Genomic DNA, 9,311 nt, shown 5'->3' with positions numbered 1-9,311 from the left:
GTCCCCCTCCGCCCCCCTCCGTCCCCCTCCGTCCCCCTCCGTCCCCCCCGTCCCCCTCCGTCCCCCTCCGCCCCCCTCCGTCCCCCTCCGTCCCCCTCCGCCCCCCTCCGTCCCCCCCGTCCCCCTCCGTCCCCCTCCGCCCCCCTCCGTCCCCCTCCGTCCCCCTCCGTCCCCCCCGTCCCCCTCCGCCCCCCTCCGCCCCCCTCCGCCCCCCTCCGTCCCCCTCCGTCCCCCCCGTCCCCCTCCGCCCCCCTCCGCCCCCCTCCGGCCCCCTCCGGCCCCCTCCGGCCCCCCCGTCCCCCTCCGCCCCCCTCCGTCCCCCTCCGCCCCCCTCCGCCCCCCTCCGTCCCCCTCCGCCCCCCTCCGTCCCCCCCGTCCCCCTCCGTCCCCCTCCGCCCCCCTCCGTCCCCCTCCGTCCCCCTCCGTCCCCCCCGTCCCCCTCCGCCCCCCTCCGCCCCCCTCCGGCCCCCTCCGTCCCCCTCCGTCCCCCTCCGTCCCCCTCCGTCCCCCCCCGTCCCCCTCCGTCCCCCTCCGCCCCCTCCGTCCCCCTCCGTCCCCCTCCGTCCCCCCTCCGTCCCCCTCCGTCCCCCTCCGTCCCCCCGTCCCCCTCCGTCCCCCTCCGCCCCCTCCGTCCCCCTCCGTCCCCCTCCGTCCCCCGCCGTCCCCCGCCGTCCCCCTCCGTCCCCCCTCCGTCCCCCTCCGTCCCCCTCCGTCCCCCTCCGTCCCCTCCGTCCCCCGCCGTCCCCTCCCCTCCGCTCCGGGCTGTCCCGTCTTCCCGGACCGACCACCGCGCTGCCACGGCCTGTCGGCGCCCCCCGTCTCCCCCCGGACCACCTGCGCGCTGTCGTGGCGCGTCCTCAACCTCGGCAAGATTAACTTTCTAAATTAACCGAGACCTGCCTCCGCCTCTCCGGGTTCACACGACCCATTGCCCAGCCTCGCGTGGGGCTTCAGCTGCAGAACCGTTTCTTCCAGCGCAGCCGTGCGAGCCGCCCACGTGTGCTGCTGCGGAGCGGCGGGCCTGGGTCTCCGGTCCCGGCCTCGTCCTGCCCCTCCTGCCCCGCATTCCTCCTCCGACCCTGGAGCTCCACTTAGGAGCAGAGTTTGAAACCAAAGGCCGGCGCCCTCACCACGTGTGTGGTCCCGGGGTGATCTCACTTCTCCCGGTGATCCTGATCCGTGGTACTGGATCCGTGGACCTGAGGTTGCCCACCACCTCATGACCTTCACGGGGCTCTCAGCGTCTTTCCACCCGAGAGCCTGTGGTTATCTGTGACTTTTTCAGATTACAGAAGGCCCGGGGTCATCCTTGACCCTCTTCCCACTGCCAGGGGACACGTCCCCCGTAATCCCTCCTTGCACTGCCCCAGCTTCCCTCACCTCTCCCCACCCTTCCCGTCGCTCTCCTGGGCTCTGGCCAGTGGTCCCCCTAAAACACAGTGTGATCACATCACTGCTGTCTTCAGACAGTTGCTTTGTTTCGGGACCAAACAGGGTCGGGCTGCTGTTTCTCGTGGCCCAATAACACAAGATGCCAATGAACTGGGGAGTGAGAGAGGTTTTATTTCTGCAACGGGTTACAGGGAGAAGGCCTGGAAATTAGCAGTCCAACTCAAAATTACGAAGTTTTCCAGAGCTTATACACCTTCTAAGCTGTATGTCTACGTGTAAGTGTGCATTCAGCTAAAGACATAAGTGATTAACTTCTTTTAATCTGTAACTAAGGTCTAAGTCCTGAAGACCCTCTTCTGGAGCCTCAGTAAGTTTACTTAATATAAATGGGTCTAGGTGCTGGGGTGATTACCCTTATCTTGTCTCCTGCTAAATCATAATGGTATGGGGAGTTCCTTTAGGCCCCAATAAACTTGTTTGTGGAGGCATGGGGAGTTTCTTCAGACCCCAATAAAATTTGTTTAATACTAAAAAGGGTCCTGTTAAGAATTTGTTCATTATCTTGTCATGCTTCAAGGCCCAGAAAAAGCCAAGGCAGAATTCTTGGGCTCTTTGTTACATTCCAACCTTTATATAAAGGCAGTGGCTCGATCAGCTTTGAATGTGTAACCTGGCTACTCAGTCCATTCTGGAATAGTTGTAGTGGAGGCCTAAGTTAGCGAGACCTGGCCTGCCACACCTTCAGACTCTTGCTTGGTTTTCCAAGGTGTGTCCTCCATTCCCTTCCATATCAGCTCCCACTACTATCAGCATTCATAGCATTAACCCTTCATAAGGTACATACTGAGCACTCTACATAGCTTATTTCCACGAAATAGGTACTAGTATGACTTCCAAGGAGAAAAGTGGACTGCGACATCAGGAACTGGCCTGGTGCTCAGATCAAGGCCACACGGTCTCCTATTGGACATAAATAATCTTGTGGAGGAGCACCATCATGATCCAAGGCCATGTCATAATTTTGTCTAAGCACAAACAAAAATAGGGTCACTGTGCCACCCACAAAATCTAAGACAGATCCTCTCCCAGTTAGTAGCAATGGCCCCGGCTCCTCTACCAGCCTCCCTCTGCCCTGGCCTCCTCACAGGTAACATCTACCTAGATGCCCAGAGAACTGCTCCCCCCCCACACACACACACAGCCACAATTCCTGAGTGCATCTAATGCACAAAAAAAATCACACAACTCAAGCCCACGTTTTTCAGTAAGTTTCCCCGACACCTCTTACTGAGATGCCTTGCAGTTCTCCATGATCCGCACCCTCCTCGCTGCGACGAGTGACAGTCCCAACACATTCAATTACAGGCATGTTCCTTGTGGCCTTCGGCTTGACGGCATTGATACCTCCATTTTACAGATGAGGGAACTGAAACTACAAGAGGTTAGCTGGCTTCCTGTACTTACCAGCCAGGAGTAAGCACAGGAAGGTGGATGAGACTCCAACTGCTACTCTCACCCTCCTCCAGGCTCTTCCCACACCCAGCCACAGGGAGCTTTCTGAACGTGTCTCCAGTATCCCCTTGCATCTGTCCACTCGTCTTTGTCGTGTCTGCAGGAAGAGCCTCATGCAAGGGCCTGAGGTACAGGTGTGGCCGGGTGTCTGAGGAGCAAGTGGCTAGAGCCACACGTGGGAGGCTGTGTTTTCAAAATGCGCTATTTTTATTATGGTAAAATATACAAAACATTTCTCATTTTAACCATTCTTAAGTGTACAGTTCAGTGGCACGAAGTACATTTACATTATTGGGCGACCTCACTACTATCCAGCTCCAGATTTTTCTCATCATCCCCAGCTGGAACTCTACCCATTCACATTAAAAATTCTCAGCCAGCTAGTAATGGAGGGGCATTTCCTCAACTTGATAAAGAACATCTACACAAAACCAACAGCTTATATCATACTTAATGGTAAGAAAGTGGGCCTTTTCTCCTTAAGAACAGGAATAAGGCAAGAATGTCCGCTCTCACTACTTCTGTTCAACATCATATAGAAGTCCTAGCTCATGCAATAAGACATGGAAATAAGGTATACAGATTGGGAAGGAAGAAATGAAGCTGTCTTTGTGCACAGATGATAAGATAAACTGTATATCATATCCTGAGGACTCTACCAAAAATAACTCCTGAAACTAATAAAAGTGACTACAGCAGAGTTGCTGGATCCAGTAACACCCCCCACCTTATCCTTAGGGGACATGTTCTAAGATCCTGTCAGGGGTATGTACCAGGCCCTGTAGTACATACACGGATGCCTGAAACCAGGGACAGAAGCAAGTCCTATATATACCGTGTTTTTTCCTCTATATGGATCATCTATGATAAAGTTTAATTTATAAATTAGGCATAGCAAAAGATTCACAATAACTAATAATAAAATTGAACAATTATAACAATGTACTGTAATAAAAGTTACATGAATGTGGCCTCTCTCTCAGCTATTAAGTGATTAGTGGGCAGGTAGTGTATATGGCATGGGTATGCAGAACAGAAACGTGACTCATGTACCGGGCAGCATGGAGCAGGAAGGCGTAAGATTTCATCACACTACTCAGAATAGCACTCAATTTAAAATGTACAAATTATTTCTGTAATTTTCCAATTAATATTTTTAAATTGTGGTTGACTGCCGCTAACTAAAAACATGGAAAGCAAAACCATAGATGGGGGACTACTATGTAACATTAATAAACAAAAGCCAAAATTGCTTTCCTATACACCAGCAATGAACAATTGGACTTTGAGATTAAAAATGCAATACTGTTGACAATAATAGCAAAAAATGTGATGCTTAGGCATAAACCTAACAAAGCAGTACAAGATCTATATGAGGAAAACTACAAAGCTCTCAGAAAATAAGTCAAATACTTAAATAGACAGATATTCCATGTTTATGGATAGGAAAACTCAGTGGTGCTAAGATATCAGTTTCTTCCAACTTAATCTAGAGATTCAATACAACACCAGTCAAAAATCTCAGCAAGTTATTTCATGGATATCAACAAACTGATTCTAAAGTTTATATGGAAAGACAAAATACCCAGAACAGCCAACACAATACCGAAGAAGAACGAAGTTGGAGGGCTGACGCAACCAGATTTCAAGACATACTGTAAAGTTAAAATAATCAAGACATTGTGATGTTGGCAAAAGAAGAGACAAACGGGTCAATGGAATGTCACAGGAAGCCCAGAAATCCAAATCAGTCAACTGTTCTTTGACAAGGGAGCAAAAGCAATTAAGTGGCGAAAGAATAGTCTTTTCAACAAATGATGCTGGGACAGCTGAATATCCACATGCAAACAAAAAACTAGACTAGTTTTTACATAAAGTTCTAGAAGATAATATAGGAGAAATTCCTGGTGGCGTTGGGGTTAATGGTGGCTTTTGTGACAAGTCAAACACACAATCCATGAAAATAACAATTGGTAAGGTGGATTTTGTCAAAATTAAAGCTTCTGCTCTATGAAAGACACAAGTCTTACCTTATGACTCAGCATTTGCACTCCTAGGTATTTACTCAAATAACCACTATGTCCGCACAAAAAGTTGCACATAAATTTTTAAAACAGCTGTATTCACAATTTCCAAAAATTGGAAGCAACCAAGATGTCCTTCAATCGGTGATTAATAAACAAACGCGTCATGCTGATCAGTGGAGTATTAATCAATGATAAAAAGAATGAGCTCGGAGCCATGAAAAGACAAGGAGGAGCCTTAAATGCTTATTGCTAAATGAAAGAAGCCAGGATGAAAAGGCTACATGTTAACACTACATGATTCCAATGATAAGACATTCAGGAAAAGCGAAAACTGTAGAAACTATAAAGAGATCAGTGGTTGCCAGGGATTGGGGTTGGAGGGAGAGGGAGAGATGAATGGGCAGAGCACAAAGGAATTTTTAGGGCACTGAAACTACTCTGTATGACACTGTAATAGTGGACGCATGTCATTATGCGTTTGTCAAACCCATATAACTAGCCAGGCACCGTGGCTCATGCACTTTGGGAGGCTGAGGCAGGAAGAGTTCAAGGCCAGCCTTGGCAACATAGCAAGACCTCATCACTACAAAAAAAAATTAGCTAGGGGTGGTGGCACAGGCCTGTAGTCCCAGTTACTCAGGAGGCTGAGGTAGGAAGGATCACTTGAGGCCAGGAAGTTGAAGCTACAGTGAGCAGTGATTGTGCCACTGCACTCCAGTCTGGGTGACAAAGCCCGAGTCTGTCTCCAGAAAAAAAAAAGAACCCACAAAACATGCAACTGCAACACAACGAGTGAACCCTAATGTGAACTACAGGCTTTAGTTAATAGCAATGCATCAATATTGGTATGTTAATTGTTACAACATACCATAGTGATTCAAGATGTTACTAATGAGGAAAACTGTGTGCAGGAGAGGGGTCTACGGGAACTCTTTGTACTATCTGCTCAAATTTTCTGTAAACCCCAAACTGCTCTTTTGTCATTTGTTTTCGTGAAAGATTTTTCTCAGACATACAAAGCTAAAAGAATTCAGTAGCAGACCCACACAATGAGAAATATTAAGGGAATTTTTCCAGCAGATAGCAGATGAAGCAGATGGAAGAGTAGATCTACACTTAAGAAAGAACACTGGAAATGAGAACTCCATGAGTAATATGTAAGGTTACTTTCTTAGTATCTCTCAGCTCGCTAAGGACACAACTTCTCACTTTACTTACCTCTGTGATATGTTTGTATGATAGGCAATGTTGCTTTTGCAATGACAGCAATTTAATTTTTTTGTTATCCTCTAAGGGTTTTACAAATAGCACCCCATTCCCTTTTTTTTTTTTTTAATGAAGTCTCACTCTGTGAGGCTGGGGTGCAGTAGTCCAACCTCATTGCAACCTCTGCCTCCCAGGTTGAAACGATTCGCCTGCCTCAGCCTCCCGAGCAGCTGGGATTACAGGTGCCCGCCAACATGCCCAGCTAATTTTTTTTGTATTTTTAGTAGAGACGGGGTTTCACCATGTTGACCGGGTTGGTCTCGAACTCCTGACCTCAGGTGATCCGCCCACCTCAGCCTCCAAAACTGCTGGATTACAGGCATGAGCCACCGTGCCTAGCGGCATGCTATTCTTGAAGAGGAGCTCGACTCCTTAGTACCGGACAGTGGCTGCCTTGCCATTTCCCTGCTCAGTACTTGGTGGCGGGCAGGAGTGGCTGAGCCAGGGCTGGCTGGACGAAGGGGAGTCAGAACAAGAAGCTCTGATGGATGATGTGCCAGGCGCTTTCCCCCCATGCTAAACAGAAAGCAACGCTTTCACAAGGGAAGTGGGTGAACACGTGAACAGTCTCCACAGAAGCCACCCTGTATCCTCAGCCCCTTCCCTGCAACTCTTCCATCATCGCCTCTGGGTGCTTTTCGCAGTCCGGTGGAGGAGCAGGGTCTCTCTCACGCCCACTCTGGGTGTCCTGGACCTCTGAGATACTTGCCCACAGATGCATCAAACACAGGTTGGCTTTGTCAGGGCCTCAGGGGCAGGAGGGCTGCATTCCTGAGGAATGGCCTTACACCTGGTTTCTCTTGCCTCTGGCCAGTCTGTGCAAGGAGCCCAGGTGGAGGCTCACATGAGGAATTTACCAGCAGGTGTCACTGCTGCACAGCTGCTCTCTTGGGAGGAGACAAACTGGGTCATCTGGAAGGGGAAGTCCTCCTTTCTCATTTTAATCCCTGTAGCCAGAGAGTGGAATGAGCCAGTCTGTTTTCAGACATCTGTCAAGGCTTCTCTGCTATTCATGCCACACAGGTGACCGCAGTTTGATGTTGATCGGAAAATACCGGTGAACTCAAATGTATTCACATGTATAAAATGGTTGGAAATGATTCTTAAAAATTATTTCTTATCTTAAAACAAACGACTTTATGTGGGCATAGGGAAGAGGTCTGTGACATCAGCTTTGCTGGGTCTATATAGGAGACACATACATCCCCTGTTGGTTCCGTTTTCTCTGGGGACCCTGGCTAATACAGGTCCTCACAGAGAAGTGGTGTCACACTCAGGGCCCAGAGCCCTGTCCACAGGACACCTGAGGTGGGAGTGCCTCGAGCTGACACCCACACTCCTAGGATGTGGAACCTAGGGCTCTTGGCGGCATCGCTGCCACTAACACGAACTCCCTTGTGCCAGCTCTTGCACCACTCCCCACTCCTCACTGCCTCTTGTGAATTGTGAAAGGAAAAACTGGAGGGTGTCGGCCTTGAAGACAGAGGGCCCCCCACCAAGAAACGTCTTTCTGCAACAGGTGATAGACCAGACTTGTCGTGAGGATGAGGTGGTAGCAGAGGACATTTTCACTCCCTGGACACCAGGTGGGTTGCAGCTGGACCTGGAGGTGCAGACAGGAGCCTTGGGTAACCTGCTGTCAGACATCAGGTAGCCAGCACCCCACCAGGAGCAGACCTCGAAGCCCAGAGGGGTGGCTAATATAGATGGGAGATGTAGGGATCTACAATCCCGGAAGTGTCATACATGGGTGAATCTGGGGCCACGGTGCACCTTTGCAGAATGGCTTTATGTGGCAGGCAGGGGTGCCAGGCACAGGGAGAGGTACCCAGTTGCCAGCTGTCTGGAGAGCGGGCTCCAAGTCAGCTTCCCCCAGGCAGCCCAGTGCTGGGATTTGGGTGAGGAAATGCCACATGGAGCCGCCTGCCCTGTCTCAGCACTCATCCAGATGTCCCAGTGACTTGAGGCCAGCCCCGGACTCCTCCTCCCTCCCTCCACACAGCACCATTTGCCTGCAAGAGCAGATCGCTCTCTTGGCCCTGGGCATGCAGGGTTAGTATGACAAGTCCCTCATCTCAGGGATCTTGAGCAGACAAATACACCAGAAAACTCACCAGCAAGGTCACTCCACTGCCCCAAGTCCCCTGTGTTTGCATCTCACTCAGAGTCAAACTCTGGCGGTGGCTGAAGACCCTCATCCCTCATGCTTCCCTTTGCCCCTCCCCCTTGCCCAGTCCCACTGGCTGGCACCCTTCCTCCCTCCCACCAGGGTCCCTGCCCCTGCCTTCGACACCCACAGGACTGGACCTCGCCTCCCTCAGGTCAAGTGCAAGCCCCTCAGAAGGGGCATCCCCTGACCACCACTGTGTCCCATTTTCCCTCCATGATTTCTCTGTAGCTCTCTTCACCAAATACAGAGGCAGATGAGGCTGGGGAATTTGCCTCCATTTCGAAGAGGTTTCATGGTCTCCAGCCAGTCCCACCTGCCCTGAGGAATGGTCAGACTGTCCCCAGAGGCAATGACATCTCCCTGGCCTCCCCTACCCTCTTCTTCAGGCATCCTGACTGGGGGCCCAGATGGTTCCCAACTCTCCTGAAACTGGAGCAACCCAGCTGTGAGCTCCCATCTTTTCCTGCCCTGTCCAGACAGATTCTTCCTGGCGCCTTCTGCCCTTCCCACTGGCCTAGGGACCAGAGCAGCCTCTTCTTCTCTGGCCCCTTAGATACCCACTGGATCCTACTGCTCTGTGAGGATCCACTCTTCTTCTGGATGTGCTACAGGTACCATCATGCGGGTCTGAAGGCACCAGCTCTGGAGTTAGGGGCCTGCAGGAAATCCTGGCTGCACAGCCAAGCTGTGTGTGACTCTATGCAGCCTTCTGGGCCTCCCTGGGCCTTGGTTTCTTCATCTGCATGATGCGGCAATCCTATTGCCTGTATCACAGGTGGTTGAGAGGAGGAAGGAGCCCATATATGTAGAAAGGAGTAAGATTCAATAATGGTCAGTCTTTATTTGTCCTTAACTGCTCATAGCTGAACCAAGTAGGGCTTCTGTGTGGGGTGGGAGCTAGGGTAGCCATAATGGAGCCCTTATACATTTGGTGCCTGATGGGG

Source organism: Saimiri boliviensis, chromosome 9 (assembly GCF_048565385.1).
Source record: "Saimiri boliviensis isolate mSaiBol1 chromosome 9, mSaiBol1.pri, whole genome shotgun sequence".
Classification (NCBI taxonomy): Eukaryota; Metazoa; Chordata; class Mammalia; order Primates; family Cebidae; genus Saimiri; species Saimiri boliviensis.
This window is presented reverse-complemented; position numbering follows the sequence as displayed.